Raw genomic sequence first — 21666 nt, 5'->3', positions numbered from 1 at the left:
AGCTAGTCCTACTCCTAACCTAAACAGCTAGAAGGTTGGGGTCACATATAATGAAATTTCCAATGTATCCATCATAGATTTTCCTGACCTGCAATGACAAAGATACAGTCGATTAAAACTGATATAAGGTAATGTGCAAGAGAAAAGATGAGAGCTTGAAGAACTTGCACAACAAAATGAAGGTATTTCCCGTGTGTAGAAAGATGTGTCTGAAACCACTACTTTTATCCAGTTCAAATTATTACCTTCTCGACGGAAACCATAATCAGAAAAACCTTGAAGACTTATTGTGAGTGCACCTTCTTCTCGGTCATCCTAAGAAAGAATGAGAAAAGGTTGAAACTTTTTATTTTCAATGGAGCTTTTCAAGTGAAATTTCTCCAACCATTCATTGATTGGATCATGAAATTAGAAACAATAATATTGAAAACCTTGAAAACTTTGAGATAATTAATCTTCAATTAAATGTGTGGAATCAGGATGAGAATCACATGAGGGAAAACAAATCTGATCATATTCAACAAACATGCCAAGACAATGAGGACCTAACATAACCATCAACAATGACTGAAGTGCCTCAACTTCTCGACAAGTATCTGAAAGGTAAGATGTTGAACCATGAGGATCAAAGGATGTAAAACAACTATCATTAGATATACTAGTAGGAAAGTGGTGAAACGAATGACAATTATTATCATGATCATATGCACCATTTTTGGCATGAGAGGCTGGGTTAGAAAACAACAAATATAGATTAGTTTGAACATCTTCATAAATGTTTTGAATAATATAATAATCTTCTTCGAATGAAAAAAGATACACTACATTGGCATCGTAATCATTGAAAGAAGTGGAAAGGAATTCCACTGCAACAATGACATGAGGCTGATAAGAAAATAGTGAATGAAGAAGAATTTGATTCGCACAATAACCCATGCATTCATTTGCACCCAAGAGGATTTTATGTGCTATGAAGAACAAGATTCGTGATATGATATTCACAAGGAAAAATAGGAGTCGCTTATCATGAAATAAGTCCAATACATATGATTATTTCGGCCAAAGGTGATCCTTGAGGTGGTCAAATTCACAGTTCCATGACTTTATGAGAGACACACATTCCAAACCCGAGTTTGATGCAAGAGATTTACATGAAGATGAATCAAATAAATAAGATTATTGAATCTGATCAAAAGTAAAATCTTCAAAACTTGAAAAATTACATATGAAATACCAAACATATTTCATAAATAAATTTTAATTGAGTGAAACCATGCAAAGAGAAGGATTTTGCAAGAGAAACCAGATATGACTTAGTTCAAGGGCTTACCAGAGTTGAAAATCCTGCCATAACAATCAACAGAAGTTGAGGTGCTTTGACTTGCTGACAAGTCCCAAAACTTTTGAAGATTGAAGATTGAACCAAATCGTGCATGGTGTGAGGATAGCTACTACCATTGGTTTCACTAAGACCACTTCTCATCGGATGGCAGCCATATTTATCACTTATTTGACCATATTTTTCAAGTCAAAAACCAGATTTCTCAAGCTGAAAGACTCTTCTGATCACAAATATGAAGATGAATGAATCAGAGAAATTTCATGAGCAAGCTAATTTGAAGATTTGTCTTCATGCAAGAGAAGATATGATGAGGGATGGGAAGAGTACTCAATGATTTGATTGTTTTCATTTTCATCATGGATAATATCACCACCTTGTGTCAATTGAGAAGATAACTCATTAGATGAAGAACTTGAAGAGCATGGAGTATCTCTGTCGCAAGTAGATTCATCACAAAAAATAGAGCACAAGGTAGAGTGAGATGAAGAGGAAGTTTTAACAAGAACATCTCCTTTGAACAAATTAGATTCTAGATCTAAATTCAAAATTCATGAGAAACCGAAAGATCAGCTGGTGCACTAGGGAATTCATCATATCATACATCAACATAATCGTCATCATCAAAATGATTGTTGTCTATGACTGTGGATCTAAGCAAAATGATTTCAATAGATTCACTACCAAGATTAACAAATTCGATATCAGCCAAGAATGAGGAAACAACATCTTCACACGACATATTTTTAAAAAGAAAAGAAAGATTGAAAGAATCCTCACCTTCTTGCTCCTCTACCTACGTAATGTGACTACCTTGAACCTCATCGCGATTTGGATCAGCAGCTTGAAAATCAAGAGAGTGTGAAAAAATAGTTGGTGGAGCAGATTGATCAAGTAGATCACTATACAAAGAGTGATGGAATGTAGGTGATAGAGGATAACAAAATTCCAGATCAGATTCGAGACTAGATTTATGAACTGTGACATCATATTTTGGAATGGAGGAGTTAATCTTCACCATAGGCTTCATGAGCCATTCTGGGATTTCCTCCATTGAATCTGAATCATCAAAAGTGGAAGGAGGATGATAATATGGATTAGGAATTTGATGTGCATATTTCCCAACTTTATTATCATCCTGAGGAGGCACCCTCACCGGAAATGGGAAAGGAGGAGGACAAAGAACAAAATAAGTAGTAGGTTCCTCCTCTGAAATTCGAGCTGTGTCATGATTTAGAAGAGTTGGAGAAGTGAAAACATCAGGGGGTTCATATTTACCATGCAAGGAGATATGAAACAAATGTTGAAACTTTTGTGTCAATAAATCCCAATTCGTATCTTCTTTAGGAAATTCACAACAAAGGTGAATGAATCGATTAGAGAAATCCTCAAGGGAAGGATGAATTGTCCAATTTTGGGGATCAAGGTTCGGGCTTAGGCATTGAGACTGCGCAATATTTAGTATTGAGAGGCATGAAATACACATTGCGCAGTGTCAAGAGGCAAGGTTGTAGCTTGAGGGTTGAATTTTCACAATGCGTAGTTCAGGAGGGTGGGATGAAGCTAAGTGACTTGAGATTTTCTTAAATTTGACTAAGTATGTGATCGATGAAGTTGATGTGAATAGTGATAAGACTTGAAAATGGTCCCACACTTAGGTCACTTGACGACACATCATAGATCATCTGGAACACATAAATACATACTTTCCGCATTGTGACAACCTTTGCGACAACTTACGACAAGTACGACACTAAAGATACACTTTGCAAAAATTGTGACGTGTTATGTACCTAGGGGGGATAATATGGGGTACCAAGGGAGGTACCCAAGGTAATAATGTAATAATGGGATGGGCCATAGTAATAAATAAGGTGGTTAACCCATGTCATGTAAGGGACCACAAGTAGTTAATAATAATGTAATGGGCTCATGGTATTAGTTGATGGTATGAGGAAACCATGGTAATGATACATGGTATTGCATGTATGAGGCCTATATAAAGGCTAGAGACTCCACATGAAGATGAAGAGAAGTATTCTTGTATGAACAGGCATATGGCTTGTGGAGTGTTCTCCTTCCTTAAGGAGTGAATGTATGGTGTTGCCCTACCTTAAGGGTTTTGATAATAAAGAGAATCATTTCTATCTATTTTGGTATCAGATCTACAACAAGTGGTATCAGAGCTACAACAATTGGTATCAGAGCTCTTTCTTGGGCAAACCGTGGAGAATATTTTTTTTCTTTTGCAGGGATTTTTGGGTGGCGAAATTGCAGATCAGATCTGTACATTTTGGTGCCAGATCTGCAGAATCTAATTACAGATCTATATTCCATGTGAAAAAATACCCAAATTCAAAAAAAAAATCAGTTGAATCGGAGTCCGAATGAAGGAGATATCACTGATCTAAAAATCAGTGGGGTTGTAGAAAATTTTCAGGGCAGCGATTTTGCGGCGCAGATCTAGACATCCTGGAAGAAGATCTGCAAAATATAATTGAAGATCTCGATTCTTTGGGAAAAAATACCCAACTTCAAAAAAAAAATCAGTCGAATCGGAGTCCGGATGAGGGAGATATCGCTGATTTAAAATCAGCTCTTTTTTGCAGAAATTTTGGTGACGGCGGAAGATTTGCAGCACAGATCTGAAATTTCAAGTGCCTGGATCAAGATTTCTATCACATGGGAAGATGCAGAATGGTTGTTACATTTCCAAAAACAGGTTATAATAGAGATTCTGAGCAATATTGACGGATTTGTGGCCATTTCAAATTTTCGCCAAGTTTTTTCAAAACTCTCTTCATGGGTTCTAGCAAGGATCTATATTTTACAGGGAAAGATAATGGTCTTACTATTGAAGAATTCATAAGAAGAATGAAGTCCAAACATTGGATATGTTGGAAAGATATGATACGACTTAATTTGACAGAAGAGGCTGACAGATGGTGGAGATCACTTGGCATCAAACAGTCCGACGACTTGTCGGATAAAGAATTTGAAAAATTACTTTTAGACAGATGGTCTCATGCCAGAAAACAAGATAAGGAGAAACATGTGGGTCTATTTCCTACTGGTATATCCTTATTGCAGGTTCATGGATTGATTCAGAAAGAGAAGATCATTGTTTCTATCAATCCTAGTTGTAAACATAATTTTATCAGTGTTAATTTGGCAAAAAAGTTGCAAGTCCCAGCAAAACAAATTCAAAATACACAGGTTGATGATAAGGAGGTTCAAATCTATAAGGATTTGAAGCTTTCTATGGATAAGTATGTGTTTCATGGTGATTTTTATGCTTCAGAGATGGATAATATCGATGTTGTTTTGGGATATCCTTGGATGGAATCTGTGGGTACTATCAATATTAATGTGCAGAAGAAATTCTTGAAGCTATGGTATAAAAAGAAGAAAATTACATTACAGGATATTTCCATCCATAAACAGGTAGAGTCCACGGAGGTTGACGCACAAGATGTTACAGGGACTGACATATCAGATGATGAGCAGTTGATGGTCGACAATCAAACACAAACAGAAGCTGCAGAAGAAAAGGTTACAAGTGTTGATACATCTAAGGACGATTCAGTGGTTGAAGTCATATTGAAAAAGAAGACACCACAAGAGGCACCACAGCAAGGTGAAGTAAAGAAAAAGCCATCGGGGGTTAAAACTTTAACATATCATCACCCACATCACCCAGCAAGACAACAATCAAGATGGCAACCAATTAGCCACATGGACAACAAACCCCGCAGGACAGATCGAGCGGAACAAAGATCCACCTACTACACTTCCACACGGAAGAGCTACCGCAGTCAACTTCCATCTCAAGCGAGCGAGGCACCAGCGAGATCGAGGGTTCACCTTTCTCTTAGATGGCTAGATGCACGTGCATGGTATTAGTGGACTACTCTCTTGAGTAGATCTTACTATTTATGTTCTTCCCATGTTTCGGGGACGAAACATGTTTAGGGGGGTGGAATGTTATGTACCTAGGGGGGATAATATGGGGTACCAAGGGAGGTACCCAAGGTAATAATGTAATAATGGGATGGGCCATAGTAATAAATAAGGTGGTTAACCCATGTCATGTAAGGGACCACAAGTAGTTAATAATAATGTAATGGGCTCATGGTATTAGTTGATGGTATGAGGAAACCATGGTAATGATGCATGGTATTGTATGTATGAGGCCTATATAAAGGCTAGAGACTCCACATAGGAAGAAGAAGAGAAGTATTCTTGTATGAACAGGCATATGGCTTGTGGAGTGTTCTCCTTCCTTAAGGAGTGAATGTATGGTGTTGCCCTACCATAAGGGTTTTGATAATAAAGAAGCATTTCTTTCTATTTCTATCTTGTTATTCTTGGGTATATTTATATTTTGGTATCAGATCTACAACAATTGGTATCAGAGCTATAACATGACGACACTTGTGTGATAGTGCTTGAAACTTTGGAAATCAATGTAATATATGTTTACATGGTGATTACAACTAATTAATGCAAATATTATCCCTTGAAACACACCAAAATTATCTTTCATGTGTTGTGGGACACTCCACATGCCAAAAGATGACATTTACTATATGATGAGAAAAGGGTGAATGACACTTGCAATACGCGAACAACTGTGAAAGCGACACATGTCATAGCGAAGATAACACGAAAATGACGCTAATTAAAGTGAAATAAAGCAAAAGTGACAGTTGTAAGCATGAAAAAGGAACTCGTGAAAGTAGATATGCGCAAAAGTGACAGTTTGGAAAACTCAACAAAATAGAAGTACAAACATAGCCAAAAGTGAGGGACTATCAATAATGGTGTGCACTGACTGATGACATGGGTTGAACATCACAGAGACACTATCTCGATGCACTGTGTTATGCTTATTCAAGCTCGTGTAAAATAATCCGCTCACGAACTCGTTGCAAAATGAGCATGTGTGAGCAAGTGACTTCGACTGATCAAGAAGTGACCACAGAATGACTGATCACAAGATCCATAGTAGGCTCCAAAATTCAAGTGTAGGTAAAATTTTGGAGGTTCTTTTTCGCAGTCAAAACAAAATGATAATAAAAACCACTCCACTATAAGGGTTAGTAAAGAAAAATTGAAACCTATATAGCATGTAAAAAAAATTGCAGAAGGGTAGGAAGTTCACTAAAGACTTCCTATGACTCAAGAAAAGGAAGTTACAATGAAAAAAATGGTTATGTTTGCACACTTTTGTGTTTTGTTCTGCATAGTGATGAGTATGTCACGACTATTTCTTTGATAGGCATGAGGATAGCCCGAGAAAAATAAAAATAGAGGATAATTTGGCCATGAATAGGTACAAGGGTGACTTGAAAACCTGCACAGACTATTAAGTGACTGAAAAAAATGAAAATGAGAGAGAGCAAAGGCTTGTAATCAACCAAAAAGATTAAAAAATCAAGTAGTAGAGTTGCCAATTTGTTTATTGGATTTGGTTGTAGAGGTGTCCCAAATCCTCTTTCCTTGTAGTTGGTTGAAACCTAAAAATACACACACAAATATAATTGATGTTAATGGTTAAGTATGATCCAAACAAAGTATTGTATTTTATGGAAAAAAATGTATAGAACAAACTAAACTAAACAATGAAATCAATTACATAAAATTATGAGAAATAGATCAACAAATTTGATGGGAAAAGGGCCCTCTTTATTGATTGTTGAGAGAAGAGTTAAAATAGACTTAAAGACACTTGAATATAGTCTAGAGAAATGGTGTTCAAAGGATCTTAATAAGGAGTTCCTTTTCCAATCTCCTTGCAAGCTCTCTCTCTCAAATAAGTGAAGAAAAATATCAACTGATGGAATCCTCCTTCTGTAATGTGACACTTGATTGATTGGGGAAATTTTGACAAAATAACATTGCATAAACGTTTCTTGTGTTTTTGGTTCTCCAACCTCTTGAATTTATAGAATTTGAATCAGTTCTTCCCTCTCTTGGCTCATTCATGTGAAAGTGACATGGGGAAGGAAAAGAAGATCCCTTTAGGGGTTGCCACTCCTCCAATTTGAATTGAAGCAACTTGAAATTGGTTTCCTAACTTGGCACTGTTAGGGAAAGTTGACTCCAATTAATCATGTGGCATGGTCTCAAGATGTTTATTGTTCTCTTTTCGAAACCCTCATAGCTACGAAAGAAAAATCTGCAAGGTATGGTAAAAACTTCCTTTGGTGCGCTTGCAAGGATTAATTTTGTAAAAAGAAATTTGGAAAACCTTTTAATTTTTTATAATTATGATGTTTCCATCAAGAAATGCTTCACCTGTACATGATTTTTTTAGACTCTTAATGCCATCTATCCTGTACAAATGTCGCTATGATTTTTTGATACTAACAATGTGAATTATAGACATATGTAAACCTACGTGAAAAATAAACTTATGTCGAGCTGAAGGGGGGGATATACAGATCCAAAACTATGAGGGGAAGGCTTGTGGAAGGCTATTGTGTGTCTGTTGAGGGAGTATTGCATGCTTGTTTGGTTTTCCTATGGTTTGTCGTGAGTAGTTCCATATTGACCACATTTAAGTACCACAATTCTCACTTAACCATGGATTGGTTTGCATTTACAGGAAATGAAGTTGTGAAGTGGGTAGTCTAGGCAAAGGTGAACACCCATCCATATCCCTCTTTCCTTGTGGAATGTGGTGGAGATAATAGAATATGTGTACCAAAAGGTTAGCGATGTGAAGGAAGAGACAACATGGAGAGAGATAAATACTACCAGAGAGTTTGATATTGACCAAGGAAATGATGCAAAGAAGCAAGGTAGTACTAAACACATGAAAGGTGAAGAAGCATGCTTGCAGAGAAAAGAAAGGAAGCACCTGCACTAAAGAAATGATTGAATGAAACTAGATTGTCTGAGAGCTAGCATTTAAAAGTTTGGGGTGATACTCCATGTATCATCGATATGGATTCCATTGGACAATGTTTTTAAGTATAAAGGATCAATGGGGAGATTAGTGGAAGAATTGGATCATTGTGCTACTTGACATGAGGTCACGAAACCAACTGGTGCTTGTTACTTGGTTGATAAACCATTGTGATAAATAAATCTAAGCCATTGTGGTACTTGTCTTGAGGGTAATAAGTGGGTTGTGGACCCTGGCAGTGCTTTTCATGAATGGGTGGTTGCTATACCACCAAAAGCAGTTGATTTCATCTCCTGAAACTGAGATATAACCCATTTGATCTTGGGTGAAGCCCTATGTTTTAACTCAAAGAGTAAGTAAACCCATGTGTTTTAAATCAGAGAGTAATTGAGTCATTGTGGTTCTTACTACTAGAGAACAGTTGAAAAACCACCTCGATAGTGTACTCCTTATCCTGGGTATGCGACTAAACCTTTCATGTGAATTTACCTGAATATGCATCTCCTCATAATTTGGATCTAGCTCAAGGGTGGTCAACTACAAGAAATATTTAAATGTGGTTGGCTTATCGTTGGGTGGATAGTTCAAGTCCCTTCTTTAGTTTCCAGCCATCTTTAAACAAACATATAAGTGTAAAATGCCTATGTATATTGTCCTATTGTTCATAACTCTAAGTGAATTATTGACTAAAACTTAAATACATAATATATAATATATGACCAATAGTGCATGATGAATCTTGTTATGTTGTGAATGGTGTAAGATCTTGTGTGTTATAAATGTAAATGAATTCTTAGATTGTGAGGCTCACTATTATGCTAATGATTAGAATGATATTTTGTATTCTTGTGAATTTGAAGGTATGCTTGGAACATGTTATTCATTAGTACATACATGGTCAATGGGAAATTATATGTTTATGTTGAATCAACTTATTTCCAGAATCATGAGTATATTCAGTTGTAAGTCACCTTAAGGCCTCAAGAGGTTGGGCAAGGAGTAGTCGCCCATCTACTGTATAAACCCAACTTGGGATATTTTAGTTTGTATATTCTTATGTTGTTGGGACCGATAGGAAATGGGAGAGCTTAGCCTCATTTTTATATTGGCATGGCCATCACTGAGTGGATATTGGTGGAACTAAGCCCCACTATAACTGTGTCGCATGAACAGGCACTGTCCATCAGCCATAAGTTGTAGCAGGTATGTTTGAGGAGTAGACGGGGGTTGATACACCTGGCCTAACACTAGTTGATCATGAACAAGAGTCCTAAGAATGAGGTCTAGGAGGAATTTGGAGCATTGCAACATTTCCTACCACTCACTACTTCCCATGATGATCATTGGATGACATAATTCATGTGAGTGTGTTGGAGGAGGTCATTTGACCTAAGTCATCGTTCCATTGTGGAATCTTGTTGTCGCTCATTTCCCCTGCCTCCTTCTCCTTGTTTAACACCAAATTTTGTGGGTGGTGATTGTTGGACACCTAATCCTCTAAGGGTTGGTGTGGAAGCTGAAAAGCCAAAAGGAGTCCAAGAGACCACTTGGAATATGAATCCAAGGGTCACACCATGCACTATAAATGTATATCATTTGTTAATAATAAGTGTACTCTCATGTTTATCTTTCCTATGTTGTTGTTGCCATGTGTGTGTTTAACATGGTATCAGAGTGGGCGATCTCCTGCCCTGCTCAAGTATGAGCCACTTGTTTATGTGAGCTTGTTTTTCTGTGGCCTTTATGTGCATATCAGTCCTACACCTCTACCCATAATCCTGAAACAGTAAAAATATAGTCCTAGGTCTACAAATTCAAACGTTTTATATCAGCCTGTGTTATCAGGTTTGTCATATGCTCTATTGAAACATTGAAGTTTTGTTGATACGCTAATGGTCTCTTTGCCCTTGCGTTACCTATCTGTCAACACAACATCATCTTTGAAATCCATGCATGCCTGGCGCTCTCTCTTTCTTACAATTTCTCTGCCACACTACCGATCAGTTCTGACCTTCTGGTCCAAATATTCTCCTATTTCATTGTTGTGCAGAGAAACGCTCATTCACTCGGCGTTATTTGTGGCCATTTCTATCCTGCCATTCTGAATTTGCTAAGTCGTTTCACTCAGCCATTTCTTTGTAATAATTTGCTCAAAAAAAATGCCATTCTGGTCAGCTTGTCAGTGCTCATTAGGTCTAGGCACTGCTCCTGTTCCTTTAACGCTCTCTTCTCTGAGTAGAGCTCGAGGTCGTTAAACGCTGGTGCGCATTCGAGGATATTTGCTCCTGTGGCACTACCAAAATCCATAGGCAACCACTGCCATACCTCCTGCAACGGATATCAATGTCATTCCAATAGACATACCACTTAGGTTGGTTACGCAGACAATTCTTGGTCGATCATCAAATAAAGGATGCACCCTCGAGGCTGAGATTCAGTTAGCTTCCCCCCACTCGGCAACTGGTATGCATTCCATCCCAACAAACAGTAAATTGAACGACCGTAACCCCGATATGCAGCCTTCTTCTTGGTCTTCAAAATCATCATAGCATGCTGGATCAAGCTCACACAATCGGGAAACCTCTTCCTGAGCTTCGCACCGACCGCAGCGCAAACCAGGCACTCGAAAATGCCACAATTGCAATTTCATTCATAGAATTGCCTCAGCTCAGCATTTCCACATGTCGAGTTTTTGTAAGAATAGCGCAGTGGTTCACAATCTAACTTGCAAAACTCAGAGCTGTTGAATATCACTGAGAGAGATTTGACGGACAAAACAGAGGCTTCTAGTATCAATCATCTGTACCTGTCACTGTTGATGCCAGATTCCCAAAATATCACAACAATTGTATGACTCTGTCTCTATTGCTTCTCCAATATACTAAAAATAAATGTGTCTGCTAACCTTCGATGCTGAGTAGGAATTTCCAAATAGGGCGTGCCTGGAGAGACTAGCTGTTCATTGTCAAATAGTTGGCGAGAGTTTACATGGTATCCACCTGCATCTTGAGCGCCTGAATATAGTCAGCCACCTTTTGCAACAACATGGGTGTGTCCAGACCTGGCATAAGACTCTGAAGCATATTGATGTGGGCGTCCCAGGTTCAAGTCTTCTCTCGCCGCTTCGAGGCTCTAGGTAGTTAAAGATTGTCTTTTAACGAAAATAGTGGGTGGATCAGCGATTAGAGGTGTCACGAAATTGGCAGCTGCTGAACTGTGGGCATGATGGAATTCGCAGAACTCCTTAACCAATTTCAGAATTTTGCTTGAAACTTCCATGCTTAGCATAGAAATGAGTGTGGTTATCCCATCTCTCTCATCCATCTGAATCAACAACTTCAGAACATTGGACATCAATGCCACAGGCTTCTCCAATTCGAACATTTCGCCATTCGAGCTCTATAGTATAGCCATCTTAACCTTTAATTTGATCCACTAGTTGATCATATTAAAGATTGTTATTGTACTAGAATTGGTGTATTTTCTTAAAGGTTGTTCATAGCAGAGATTGTTGCATTTGGAGTTTACCCTGTTGCAGTTGTATTCGTGCATGATATGTGCATTGATAACTCCTGTCTCATTTCAATCGTAATGGTGAGTTGGTTAAAATTATGACTTTCTACATTGAATATGTGTTGGAATGTGGTGGTGTGCTGTTTGAAGGTGAAGAAGGTGTGTTGGTTTATATGCCGCATTATTTTTATTCGTTGGTGAATGGAGCATATGTTTTGAAGGTCATGGTATGTATATGTTGAAGAGTGAGTAATTCATGGTATGCTTTGCAAGTAGTATGTGGTATGGTGGCTCTTCTCTTTGCATTGATAGCTTGAATCGTATGACAAATGACAAATTATATGCCCATTGAGTTATATTTTAAGGTTTTGTAGTATATATATGCTGATGTTTTCTCTGCTTTGAATTATATACCTTGAACTGTAAGTTGCGCTCTTTCCAAAGCTAAAATTTTCTTGGTCAATGGTAATGTTGACTTGCTCAAGGTTCCAAATTTCCAGCGATAAAGAAAAGATTTTTGACCTAGTATTGTGAGTGGGTGCTGCTTCTTCATTTGTTCAAAGTTGTGATCAGTTTTAAAAAAAAAGTGTAATTTTGACAATGAAGAATATGGCTCGAATTACTGAAATATTAGAGTTCTTGAAAACTATGATACATTCTATTGATCATGATATAGTTAAAATCAACAAGAACACTCTCTGTGATATTAAAACCTATCTGCAGTATACACAAGAAAAGGTAGAATTTTTGCAGCTTGAATCTCAACTACAGCAGGAAGAATTACAGCAGTGGAGTCATCATTTTGAACCTATTTCTATTTAGAAGATTGAAACAGACTCCCATAAATAGCAAGAAAATAATGTTACAGTTCATTCAGATCTAATACCCAAGGAAGTAGCAGTGGTACATGTAGATGCAGAAATTCAGTCTGCACTTCCCAAGCCCATCATCAGACCTTGGGAAGAGCTTGTCCACAACAAGCACAATAATGGTCTTGGATATGATAAGGACATGTCCTTTCATATTCCAAATTACCCAAAGCCCATTCAGTTTTAGAGTGTTGGATTCCTTCATGACAATTCATCTCTAGCTGTTCCAGATTCTGCTCCTCTTCCACAGCAATAACAACAGATTGTTAAATTCCAACACTGTGACCAAGTTGGCCATCTGAAAGATCATTTTTTTGATATTTATCCATGTAAGCACTATCATAAAACCAGTCATTCTTCAAACAGATGCTTCAGAAACAAACCTCCTGCAAGAACAAAGATTCATCTTGGATGGATCGCTTCTTGGCAATGGGCATCAACAGCGAAGAAGATATTTCAGTCATATGTCCAAACTTGTTCTAGAGTATTGAACAGTCTTGCAGTTGAGTTTTCTCCATCATCTCACCTTATATCTGACAGGGGGGAAATGATGGTCATCTACAAGCTTCAAAGCCACATCAAGCGAGCCTGAGCCACAACCTGCCACACCAGATTCAGAGTTGTAGCTAGAGACAAAGATGCCCCTGAGCATGCCTTTAGTCGGTGATACCTCTTCAAAGAATTAGGGACACTTCCTCTAGCAAAAGACTTCATCTTCTTGCTAGTTTTGGAAGAGTTCTAGGAATTGCATTAAGCATTCTAGAGTTGTTGGTCATCCTTAAACCATCACAGGTTGAGACCTCCCTTTTCAGGTTGAGGTTCTCCCTTTTATGCGGGGTGAGACCTCCCTTTCATGGTTGAAGGTTTCCCTCTTCAAAACATTAGGAGCACTTCCTCTAGCAGAAGACTTGAGCTTCATGCCAGACTTGGAAGAGTTCCGGGAACTGCACTAAGCATTCCAGTGTTGGTGGTCATCCTTAAACCACCGCCCTTTATACCAACATTTTAGAGAGCACACTCAGCCTATTTTTGCCATGCATTTTTGCACATTTTGTATTACAACACTCTTCTTGGACTCATACATAACCCTTCGGATTAAGGGGGGGAATGTTGGACACCTAATCCTCTAAGGGTTGGTGTGGAAGTTGAACAACCAAAAGGAGTCCAAGAGACCACTTGGAATATGAATCCAAGGGTCACACCATGTACTATAAATGTATATCATTTGTTAATAATAAGTGTACTCTCATGTTTATCTTTCCTATGTTGTTGCTGCCATGTGTGTGTTTAACAGTGATAACCCACAACAACATGATGCATACCCGACCAATGAGACCCACCAAGATAACATACTAGAGTTTCCTAGAGGCCATATGGGTGCCACATGGCCAACATGTTGAGATATCCTCTTTTAATAGGCCAAAATCTTAATTGATCGTAACTTTTGATTAGGGGCTCATATAAAAATAAAATTACTATCACTAAAAATCTCTTGACAAATTGAACACAACACTGATATAAGAATTTAACTCGACATATTTCCAAAAACAAGGGTTTTTTCTAACCCCTTTTCATAATATATCTTGGGGATCTAGTGAAACAATAAGTAACACCTTCCTTGACCCAAGAATTTAAGGAATTGGAAGGGGGGTGGTTACAGAGTGGTATCAGAGTATAATTTCAACACTATACCTTTGGAAATAAAGTTAGAATATATGATACAAAGTGGTATCAGAGTGTTGGTTCAAACATTGGGCATAGAGAGCTAAAAAAACACCATATGAAAAAATGGCAGCTCTGATATAGACTTGGTATCATAACGGCTAGGTTTAGCACTTGAACCAAATGGGCCTTGAAGGAGAAAGATATAATATATGTTAAAGAGTTACATATGGGATCATAATGGAGCAAGGGATTCAACACTGGACTCGAAAAGGCTCACATACACACAAGATAAAATGTTTAACTTTATGTTTTAATTGCTACATATATAATATGTACTAATGATCAACTTACAACTGATATGATCACTAGTTTGGCAAGTTTATGACATGTTATTTTTATTTCTAACATGCATACTAACACGAGACTTTCATTTTCAGCTAGTTTCATATCAGCATGCTTATTGCAGACGTGCCAAGGTGATGAGTAAATTTAGTTATTTTGTGTTTGATTTGGCTAATAGTCATGTGTTTTCTAGTAGAGAGAGAGAGAGAGAGAGAAGACACAAATTTATGGCCAGAGAATAAAGAAATGAGTAGTAGATTCATATAATACATCATGCTAGATTATATCATCATTAAGGAGAGGACTCGTCTAGAAAGAGGTCAAAGAAAAATTCCCTTGACTTGATGCAGACGCTCAGAAGTTTGAGAGATGAATTGAGAAGTTGTAAAGTAGACAATGAGAAGATTTCCCGAGCACAAGAGAGACAAGGAAAGGTGAATGTAGTGATAATGTAGAGTTTGTTAGATCTGTGAATACATAAGCAACATGAGCTTTGTGCCATCTATTTAGGAAAACACAAATCCAAGAAAATTCCTTCTAAAATATGGAAGAAATAATTAGAAGCTAATAGAGCATAACGGTAGTAATTCGAAGAAGAGGCACATGAAAGATAGTTAAGACATGGTGAGGGAAGAAACCCCACTCAGTAATCCAAAAAAAGAATCAAGTAGCCATAACCATATGTCTAGTGCAACAACCAAGGGACACCATTAGCAAAGGAGTTAGAAGAGCTTGATTTCGAAGGATTTCAAGAAATCCAAACCTCCCACCTTTGATGGAGAAAATAAAAGTGGTAAAGAGGCAGAAACCTAGTTATTAGGAAAAAGGAAATATTTCAGATTCCATGACTACTATGAAATAATGATGGTCAGAGTGGATATTTTTAGCTTGAAGGGTAAGGCTGACATATGATAGAAATATTTAAGAAATGTCAATGGCATTAGATAAAAGGATTTGTCCTGTAGAAATTTTGAGAAATATTTTCATGAGAAGTACCTATCTAAGAGGTACTATGATGGAAAAGTTGAATAATTCCATGAGCATAAGCCATGGAAGCTTACTACTGATGAGTAAACTAACAATCGTTTGGAGTTGTTGAGGTATGTACCATACATCAGAGATGAAAAGGTGAATATTCAAAGGTACCATAGTGTGTTACCACAAACTTATTGAAACAACATTGAGTTTGATGAACCAAGAACCCTAGAGGACATTATCTGAAAGGCCAAATATTGCTATGATCAGTCCAAGCATAAAACTGAGTTCCGAATAGGATGGAAAATGAGAGATAAAACCAGGTTAAAGGGAAAATATTGAAACCCTTAGGATACAAGAAATGAGGGAGGAATGTGATATTCACCACTCATGCCAAGGGTGAGGTTCAACAATAATTCACTACTGATAGTATAGATCAACTCAATAAACTAGCAAGAGAAAAGGTTGATGGGTTTAGGAAAGGAACTTTACAGTGTTGGACATGTGGAGAAAAACACCTGCAGAGAGATTATCCTCAACAAAAATATAATGGAACAAGGTTCTTCAATGTATAAGAGGCAACAACAATGAATGATGTGGCCAAGAACATGCCTCAAATTAATGCGGCCTTGCACAATAACCAAGAAGATCACCTAGCCTTGGTGGTCAAAATGGAATGTATGGTCGTCAACCAACATGTTTCAATTTTAATTGACCCAAGTTCTAATCTCAACTATATCAACCCAAATATCTCAAAGAAATGTGCTTTGCAAAGGAAGACTCATGAAAAAATGTGGTTGGTTCAGGTTTCCACGGGAGCTTAAAAACAAGGGATAAAGTTAGTGGAATTGTTCCCCATGGCATTAAGTAGCATGTCCACTACCACCGTATTGTTGTTGGGTTCATATGACATCCTAATCAATATATATTGGCTAGCATACCACAGGAACAAAGTGGGTTGTTACTGAAAAATGCTAGAATGTCTCATTAATGCAAGCGAGGAAATGATGCTTCTAGGAATAAGGAAGCTCATTTCTATTCAACGGATATTGGCGATGCAAGTAAATAAGTGCAGCCAAAAAGGGTGCACCTTGTATATGGTGCAAATGACATGTGATCCAAAGAGTTGTGAGGCCGAAATTGAAGCTCACCCAGTCTTCAAGTAGTTTAGCTATGTGTTTCCAGAGGAAATACCAAGATTTCCACATAGGAGAGAAATTGATTTCTCCATTCATTTGCTTCCTGGATTAGTGCCAATATTGAAGCCCCATATCATATAAGCATGCTAGAGTTAGTAGAGCTAAAATTACAGTTGAAGGAAATGTTAGACCAGGGTGTATCAAGGGTAGTGTGTTGTCCTATGGAGCCCTAGTGCTCTTTGTAAAGAAAAAGGATGGCTCATTTTCGTTGTGCATCAATTATTGGTAGATGAATAAACAAACAATGCATGACAAGTACCCACTGCCAAAAGTTGATTACTTGTTCAATAAGTTGAGAGGGAACACAGTGTTCTCAAAAATAGACTTGAGATCTGGTTATCATCGTGTTCAAATTAAGGATGAAGATATCCATAAGACAACTTTTAGGACAAGGTATGGACATTGCAAGTTTGTGGTGGTGCCATTTTGGATTACCAATGTCCCCACCTCATTTATGTGTCTGATGAATAATGTCCTCAATTGGTATATGGAAAAAAATTTATTGGTCTTTGTGGATGACATATTTGCCTACTAGAAAACCAAAGAAGAGCATCAATAACATATAAAAGTAGTATTGCAGTTGTTGGGAGAGCACAAGCTCTGCAAGCTTTATGCATTTGATTTGAAGATCAAATGTTTGAGATCAAATAATGGAGGGGAATTCACATCAAAATAATTTCAGCACTTCTATGAGGAACAAAAAATATAGAGATAGTTCTTAGCATCTAGGACACCACAACAAAATGGAGTCATCAAAAGGAAGAATAGAATAATAGAAGAAATGGCTAGAACTATGTTGAATGATTCAAAATCAAACGACATATTGTAGGTCTAGGTAGTAGATACAACACTATACATTCTGAATAGAAGGTTTCTTAGAAGAAATTGAGATAAGACTTTGTATGAACTATGGAAGGGGAGATCGGAAAATTGCAAGCATTTTAGGGCCTTTGGAAGTAAGTGCTACATTAAAAGGGAGGACGAAAAGATTGGAAATTTGACTCTCAGGTAGAAAAAGGCATATTTGTTGGGTAGTCATGCAAAAGTAAAGCTCATCCGAGACTCAATCAAATAGTTGAAAGCATCAATGTAACATTTGATGAAATTCGTGGACCAAAGGCCCAACAATAAATTTCATCCTCAAGCAAACCAAAGACAAAAGAAGAAAAACAAGAAAAGGTTAAAGAGGAAGCCTAAGAGGGAAAACAATTAGATGAGGAAACAACTGTCAAACAAGACGAGACAAGAGATGATCAACAAGCACCTTATAAGAATCATAAATTATGGTATCAAAAGAACCATTCTTCTGATAAAATCATTTGGGACATAAATGTCGGTATAGGAACCAAAGGAAATTGACAAATACGCATACCCAAACAAGCACATCTTGTGCTGATATCTAGATTTGATCCTATTAGCTTTGAAGAAGATAGTCATGATGAGCATTGGATAAAACCCATGAATGGAGAATTTCATCAGATTGAAAATAATGACACATGGGAATTGGTTCCACGATCAAAGGACAAAAATATCATTAGCACAAAATGGGTTTTCAAAAACAAGTTGAATGAGAATGGTAGGTCACCATGAATAAGGAAAGATTGGTCTATAAAGGGTATGCACAAGTTGAAGGAATAGATTTTAAATATATATTTGCACTCATTGTCGAGATGGAATCCATTAGGTTGTTCTTGGCCTATACTTGTTCAAGAAGGATCAAGGCATATCAGATGGACATAAAATAATATTTTTTGAATGGAGAATTGGAAGAGGAGGTCTACATAGAACCATTTGGGGATTTTTGAGGTCTAAAATGGGCCTCCTAAGGAAATTATAAAATAATAGTGGAAATAATATAATAATATTAGATTACATCATCAAAGATTACAGGGAAGAAAGAAAAAACTATTTTTTCAACTCGTATTTTCAAATTATCTCCTTATGGGTTTACTCAAATTTCGAGCGAAAACACTTGTTGGATGCATAATTTGATTCCTCATCCAAGGAGTACCCATGTCGCATACTTTTGATAGACCTGCTACATGAAAAATGAGAAATACATGAAAAACGTGATTGCAAACATGTTTTTTCATGTATTTCTCATTTTTCTTGTAGCAGGGTCCATTGAAAGTATGCAACATGGGTACTCCTTGGATGACGAATTAAATTTTACATCCAACGAGTACTCCCTCTCGAAATTTGAGTAAAACCTTAGGGAGATAAGTTGAAAATACAAGTTGAAAATTTAGTTTTATTATTTTATTATTTTTTAATCTTTTTACCATTTTAATCCAAAAATGGTGAATCATCCCCCATGGTTGACATCAGCGTCTTGAATCCCATTGGTTCTTATAAATCTTATTTTGGTTGTACATTTTTCTTAGGAGGCCCATTTTAGACCTCAAAATTCCCCTAATGAACCTGAAGGATTTTTGCTTACTGACAAGAAGGATTTTATTTGCAAATTAAAGAATCCCTTATACTGTCTCAAACAAGCTCCCAAAGCTTGTTGTGCCCATCTATATAGGTACTTATAGAAACAATTTTTTAAAATAGTAAATGTTGATAACAACCTATATGTAACTATTGAACAAAATAGTTTGACTACCATTGAAGTGTATGTGGATGACATCATTTTTGGAAGAAATGATGACAAACTAAGCAAGAAGTCTGCAAAAGATATGGAGAGTGAGTTTAAAATTTCATTACTTTGTGAGTTGACTTTCTTCTTGGGACTTTAGATATCTCGGGAAGGCGTTGGCATATTCATCTGTCAAACTAAGTACGTTAAAGAAATGTTGAAGAGATTTATGATGGAAGACAACAAACGAGTTAGCAATATGATGGTGATTGGTTGCAAGTTAAGCATGGATGATATATCCAAGGATGCAAACTAGATGATGTATATATCAATGATTTGTAATCTACTATGCATGATAACTTCAAGGCCATATGTGATGCAAGAAGTTGGAGAGGTAGCACATTTTCAAGCAACACCAAATCAATCCCATGTTGTTGCAGTGAAGAGAATTTTTTCATATCTCAAGGGAAAAAAATATTTTGGACTATGGTATCCAAAAGGAAATGATCTAACTATCACATATTATATAGATGAAAATTGGGTAGGTACTATTGATGATCATAAAAGCACTAGTGGAGAAGGCTTCTACTTAGATGGTTGTTTTGTGTCATAGTTGAGAAAAAACTAGTCTTCAATCTCCTTGTCCACAACAGAAGCAGAATACTTCACAACAACAACATGTGGTCCTTAGGTTCTCTAGATGAATAAAACCTTGCAATATCTCCAATTGAAGTTCGATGAGCCCATTCCAATGTTCTATGACAATACCAATGCCATAATTCTCTCCAATAATCTTGTCATGCACTCAAAAACAAAACACATCCATATCAAATATCATTTTCTACGTGAACAGGTTGTCGAGAAGAATATCAAGGTTGAATACATTGGAACTAAGGAGCAGATAACTGAAATTTTCACCAAACCTATACCCAAAGAGAATTTTGAGTATCTTCAAAAGAAGTTTGGGACTATACTAGGTTCACAATGATATGTATTCCATCAAGCCAAGCATACAGGGGGAGAAAAGGTATGTTATAGGCAAGGAGATGTAGGAATATTGTGAGGTAAAGCCACCCTTTTCCATTGATGTCAAAGGGGGAGATAAAATAGGTTAAGAAGATAAAGGCATCAAGTCAGGGGGAGCAGTGATCAGAGGGGGAATGCATGTGTTGCCATCAATGGAAAAGGGGGAGAATGTTGAAATGTGGTTGTCATTGATGTCAACCCAAGCAGCACTAGAATATATATCACCTTTGTTAACATAAATAACAAAGAAAAATGTAGTTTTTTAGTTATAAGTCATCTTCGTTGGATGGTCCTCGTCGTGCTTATTCCAACGGTATGTGGCAAGTCATGCGACTCCTCATAGGTTAAGAGATATCAAAAACTAAAGTTGTTTCCAAATCAAATTTAGATGATGTGGAAAATTTCCTTTTCATTGGTTAGATTGTGATGGTCAAAGACGTAAAAGTAAAAATTAATATTTTGACCTTCAAGATTAAATTTTGGGCTCCAGAAAGCAAGTCAGTTTCCAAAAGGGGGATAAATCATCTCGCTCCAAGATAAATTTCAAAATTCAATTCAAAAATTATAGGCCTATGATAAGTTAGCCTCATTTGATTTTTGGCTCCAAAAAAAAATTCAATTTTAAATTTCATTTCCCTCCATGATTGCAAGTTAGCTTCATTTTTACAAGTTGACTTCATTTTTGCAAGGGCTAGTCGACCCCCCTCCATTAATTATAAAAACAAATAATCCTTTCACAAAGTGTTAGAGAAGAATTCATATTTCTAATCTAAGTAACTTGCAGCCTTGAGGAGAAATTGATTATCTGATGAGGAGTCTACTTGGCAAGGGTTTTGGGCTATGTTTGTCTTCTGTTTTGTGGGATTCGTTGGTTTGGCACAGGTCAAGGCATGAAATATGAAGTATACTCATCGCAAACAAACCCCCTTGTAGCCCACCTCTAAGGTTAGTTTATGCAGAAGAAGTTTGAATTTGCCTTAGGCCTCTTAACAATGCGTACATCCTAGCACAAGGAAGTTTTGTGTTTCCTTTTGGTCTCTTTTCTCTTGACAATGGCTATTCACGAGGGCCCTGAGGCATTTCAGCCTCTCTTGAAGGGCGCATTTGAATAACTCTTGCTTACAATCTTGCTTGAGATATATTTTGATTAGGGAACCTTGCAATCAATCATATCTAAAGTAATTCAACCTTGTGTACGAAGATCTGTAGTCTTCTACAAATTTGTAACTCTATGCATTGATTAG

Source organism: Pinus tabuliformis, chromosome J (assembly GCF_031772625.1).
Source record: "Pinus tabuliformis cultivar Carrire ecotype Pingquan chromosome J, CPIR1, whole genome shotgun sequence".
Taxonomy (NCBI): Eukaryota; Viridiplantae; Streptophyta; class Pinopsida; order Pinales; family Pinaceae; genus Pinus; species Pinus tabuliformis.
Note: the sequence above shows the minus strand (reverse complement) of the source record.